Consider the following 6,227-nt stretch of genomic DNA (forward strand, 5'->3'; position numbering starts at 1 on the left):
ATGTGCTGACAATGTTATACGAGTATTATAACGATATAAAATATTTTAATAACTTACAATAACTTCAACTGTAAATCGCAATAAATTTAACAGGAATTATGACACGTTTATAATAATATTTTTTAAATTTTTTTTTCTTAACATATTTATTTTAATTTATACAATCTGTAACAGAAATTTACAATAAGCACAATGGAGGGTTAAAATAATAATATAACAGAATATAGGTAGTATATAAATATAGGTAGAATTTAAATCGAACTATAACAACTACAAACCGATTTTTGCAAAGATAATAATAATTAGTAAAGGTACTAAATTTAAAATCGTATTCTCCCACATTAAGAAATAAAAATAAAATATCGATAGGCATTGTTTTGTCCATGCAGAACGCATTTGATTTATGTCAATCAGGTAAAGATTTATGATAATATTCATTGAAAAGTAAATGAATGTGTACGCTTTAATCATTGAATCGTTCACAAAATATTTTCTTCCAACGTATTTGTAAATCGCATACCTGTGTAAAAAATACCAATATAATAACATAATATTGTATAGTATTATGTATGGTATTGTAACTAATGTATATTTTTTATTAATGGTATAATATTGTGATTATTGATGTCGGTGGAGAGTATTACATAGAATAGATATTTTGATAGTTATTTTCCTAATAATGTTATTTAAAACCTGTAAATTTTACAGTCGTTCAAGTATGCGACTGTTCGAATACGACTTCATGTTTTAATGTACCTATTCCATGAATTCTCTACAGAAAATACACAATGATCGAATACCATTAAGTAATAATTAATAATTATTCGAATCATTTATTTCAAGCATATTTTATTTTATATTTTCAGAGATGTAATCATTAGAACATGTAGTTAACTACAATGAGTGTAGCTATTTTGTATTTTCCCTTAACATGCAATGTCTTACAACTAAAAAGTATGGTTATTAAACACCCATGTTGTACTTACATTAAATATATCTAATAAATTCAACAAAAAATTATAAATTCATAGTTATGCTTGTATGATTTTTATCTCAGTTTCGTATTTTACTAATTTTATACCGAACTGTTTCATCTTTAACAATTTAGCGGTGTGCTTTAAACTTGTTGTATAAACTATAACGCCGTAGTTGTAAAAGCTTAACTTGTGTTATTATTTGTTTGGTAATATTATTATGACTGCTATAGTTTTTGTATAAAAGGTTTCTTCAGTCAAGAAACAATGTATAAAATATTTATCCGAATTGTGGAATGGCATGTTATCAAAGGATTTTACAAGACTATCGTGTTACAGGCAAAAATAATATGAATTCATAATTATTTAAAACAATGTGTATGTTATGCATACATACAGGTTAACGTTGTTTTTTACGGTTATAGAAACTATACGTACTTGACAACTGAAAAATATCTAGGATAATACCTCTACTTGAAATGTTCAAAATGTTGTCATAAAAGGAATATTAAATTAGATTGTAAAGCGTATACAAGTAAAAGTAAATAATGTGTAATATTATAGGTACTGTTGTTATGATAATAATGTTGTATTGTCATTAAGATATTTATATTTCAATTAAATTAGGCGTAATTCAGTGGAATTTATTTTATATTTCTATAAAATGGTATTTCAAGCTATTTTCTGTTCGTTATTATTATTAAATAATGTTTCTTTTTATGTAAAAACAAAATAATCAAATCAGGATATTTGGTTTCGCACATTTCTCTCACTCTGGTGCATCTGTGCATTGTGCAAGACAGTGTTTTAAATTAAGAAACGATTACCATCAAATAATATATTGTAATAAAAGACGATTCCCATTCGCTATTGTTTTTATGTTAGTTTTAAAACTTAAGTGCTCATAAAAATAAATTACGAGTAATAATTTTTAAAATGTATTCATATTTTTTATGTGAATAATTCAGATTCAAATTCAGTCATAATAATATGATAAAAAATTACAATGGACACAGCAGTACTGTAATGTTTTTATGTTTTTATGGTTATTAAGTTATTATTTAATTTTTTCATTTAATCTTAAGTAATTACCATTTTTACATTTTCTTTTTATTTATAATTGAACTTTCATAGTCTATAGGTTTATCTTTACCGAATACGGTTATGTACGCTGTACGCAGTATACCATTCATATAAAGTAAATTAGTTAAAATTACACATAGAATTTTTTTGTTTAGATGTACATATAATATCATATAATGTATAGTTGCATAATAATTGTTTTTATTTTTAATAAGTTTACTATAACGGTTTTCGAGTGCTAGGATTTGTAAAAGATATTTCGAAAATCTAATTTTCAAAAATCACATGCTTTCCACAAGCGTTTTTTCACAGTGATTCGTGAATGAGTGGTATTTGGTTTTTAAATAATATATATAGACTATTTAATTTAATGATAATAATTTTTTTTAATTATGCAATTAGGTAGGTACTCTACAAATCATATTACGTTTTAATTTAATTTTTTTTTTTTTTTGAAATTATGATGACAATGATAAACGGAACCCGTGTGTTTCTTGCAAACAATAAAGGTCTAAAAAAACTTTGGACCTTATATTTTTCTTTACAGTCTAGAACTCTAGAATATACAATTTAAGTTTAATGTGAATCAGTCCAAATTTGTAAACGGTCCGCATAGTATAGGTATCACAGCAGGTGGCAATATCATGATAAGTAATTTCCATCAGGTCTTTGTTTTTAAATGGAAACAAAAAAAGAAATAGATAATACTACAGCTGGTCTAGAGCATACGGATTTTCGATAGTAATAATAAAATCAGTAAAACAATAAGAAACATTCTCTATCACTATTTCGAACGCCTTTTTTAAATATTATATATGGTAATCAGTGATCACTAGACACTAATCACTAATATTATTTTGATATAATAATAAATACAATAACAATAAATAATAATTTTCGTCATTGATAGTCCAAGATAACAATTTACTGTGTACATTATTAACTAATAAGGGGTGTCTAATCTATTCAAATTTATAAGTTTCCTACGTCATCGCCAGGCGAATAATTCAAAAATGTTTTTACTTACAGCATGCATTGTATTTTCCACATAATTGTCTTTCTTTTCCATACTTATATTTTTAGATACATAGGTGTGTGGAACGTTTATTAAAAACATATCGTTAAAAGGCGTTTTGGAACCAGTTGAAAATTCGACGGTGATTACATTTTCATTTTTGAATGGTTTTATTCCCAGAAAAGTTTTTAACTACCTGCGGAAAAAGGAAAAAACTTGACAATAGGTAATTGGCCTTGTCTGGCATCATAAACTTTTCTGGAAGGAAAATCGTTCAGAAGTGAAACTTTACTGAAGTCACCGTCGAGGTTACTGATTGGTTTCGCAGAAATGACAAACAATTTAACCAAAAAGATGGACTTGTACCGCGTTTCAGATAATGTGTATAGGTATATATGAAAGCTGTGGACGTTTTTGTTATAAAAATAGTACAATACCTACTACAGCCTGCGAGTAAATAATTTTGGTGCATTTTTATTTTTCCTGACATCGTGTGGAAACGTCCTTTTTGGATATACCTATAGTGAAAGACTTTCGTACTCTGCGTGTGGTTAAGTATAACAGTGAGGTCTACGGCCGCACGTGCCTAGCGGGCGTATGCGACGGATTGCCACCGGTACAGGTGAAGTCGTATATGATTTTAAAATTAAAAAAAAAACCTAGAGTTATGTCTTATACATTTTTTTTTTTTTTTTGATCTCAACACGACGCGTGCGGACTGTCCGCGTACGCAATAATACCCGTACACAGCTCTGTAATAATAATAATAATAGTATACTACTTGCGCACGTCGTGAAAACCGGACGGCGGCGCCACGCGACGGCGGCAACGTCGTGATGCTGAGGGCACACGACTGCGACGACTAAGTCGAGATCGAAACTCGATTACTATAACATTATTATGTTCACCGACACAGGCTTAGGTACTTGGTAGATACTAGGTACTGGGTATAAAACCGACGAGCACACGACTCATATACCTACCTATAATACTCATACATGCAGTGTCTGTGCCCATAATCTGTATGCTAGGTAGGTACATTATTGGTACGTGGCCACACGTCGATCTGTTCGAGCAGAACCGATTAGTTTGTGCGCGAGCTGCAACACGATAAATAATAATTTATAATTATTTACAACAGTCGTGTGCGGCGATCGGTATACGGTTTCCACTGCACCGTAACCGATCGTTTGCAATATATTATAATTATTTATAATAAATGCTATTATTACGACGACAATGATGTTATATGGATAATTATTATTGCTATAAATACGTATGCTGTAAATGTATACCAAATATAAAAATATTATTTATTTTTACTATTATCAAACGTTTGCGAGTGTTTGAGTAGCACTGAGCGAGCGAGCGCGCCGGCCCGCGGCCGTTGGCCTTCGGTCCGACGTGTGCGCAACGAATAAAAGGATAAATAAATAATAATAAAAAAAATAAAAACTAAAAACCCGTCTGAGACTTGGAGGCTTATTACGACGAGTATTCCCTTTACCCCCCCTCCTGACCCTCGCTGCCATCATCACGTTTCTCGAAGCGTTATGTCTTTCGGAAAATAAGAAAAAATAACCAATGCTTACAATTAGGAAGACGGCTTCCTTTCCCCCTCAACAAAGAATACGCCTGTTAAACTGTGTGTTATATTTATAGAGGTACCAGCACGTATATATATATATATATATGTACAAAATACATTGTGACGAGAGATAAAAAACGACAATGCGGTGTAGGTATACTGCCCGACTACAATATGACGTATAATATCTGTGTGTTTGTTTTCATGGACGATTTCCTGTGTTTTTGTGTAGATTTGTCGTCGGTTTTTTTTTTCATCGTTTTTGTTCAGTGTGCACCCACTGTTGTACCTGTACACATACCCATTATACATTATAAAAAAAAAATACGGTAATGATTTACTAAGTACTCGCATAGAATATAATAATACCTAGGTATAATGCGTACACATTGTGGTCTCAGTTGATCGTTCTCGACACGTACCAAAAATAAAATATATATACGAAAAAAAAAAATAAAAATAAATTTTATATATACAATAACACCACGAGATCCGGTGGCGGGTAATTATCATGAAAACATCACACTGACGTTAAACACGGGTGGCGGCGGCGGCGGCGTGAAGTCAACCGCAGCTGGTGTTGGTACGTAGATATACAATAATGTAGCTATATAAATAGGTGTTGGAAGACTTTACCGCGAGATTTAACACCCAAGACCTGAATCAACAGATGAAGGTCCGCCGCGCGCCACCGTAGGTAGGTATCTATACGGTATCATTTCCTCCTCGTTAGCATGTAATAATAATATTTTTATTATTTACTCTTTCCGACTGAGAAATTCGGTCTCCGATGAATGATACCGAATAAATACGATCTACCGGCCGTCGCCATATTATTATATCCGTATATCGTCAAAGCGCACACGGCACATGGCACACACATACACGCATGGCACATGTCACACACACTGACATACTATTCGATGGAATATATTATTATTTTACACTCCTCGTGATTTCCATGGATTCGTCATTATTATGGACGCACTCAAAGCTTGCCTACTAAATAGGCAGGTTACCTGACTGATTGTCGGTTGTCCGGCCGCGGGAGAACTAGACGCACCGGACCATGAAACGACCGCAGTGCACTGCAACGGCACACTCTTGGTTATTATAATAATAATATGACATTATTATTTTATCTTAGATGATAATAATATTATGTTTATCATCACGCACGCTCCGTCGAAGTGTGCCATAACCGACGATGACGTTTTTTTTTTATTCTCCGTCGGTTTAATGAAAATGGGTTTTCGATTATCGTATATACGGTTGTTTGGGTTCTATTTTTATTTCCACTAATCCGCCACTTCTCATTTAAATGGATTCACGTGGTCAAAAGCATTAGCCCGTCGGTTACGGAACGTAGTCGTAACCGCCATCTCCGGCTATTACGCTTACCCAGTGACCGTTATATTATACAGGCGTATAATATTAGGTATGAGAGTATCGGCGATAAACGTTAGAAACACCTTACCATATATTTATTATTATTATTTTTCTACGGATTCAATATATGTATTTTTATAGCCTGATTATTGACCCGAAATCGTTATAGGTATTCTGT

Source organism: Diuraphis noxia, unplaced genomic scaffold (assembly GCF_037042655.1).
Source record: "Diuraphis noxia isolate RWA-SAM2 unplaced genomic scaffold, SU_Dnox_SAM2 contig0002, whole genome shotgun sequence".
Classification (NCBI taxonomy): domain Eukaryota; kingdom Metazoa; phylum Arthropoda; class Insecta; order Hemiptera; family Aphididae; genus Diuraphis; species Diuraphis noxia.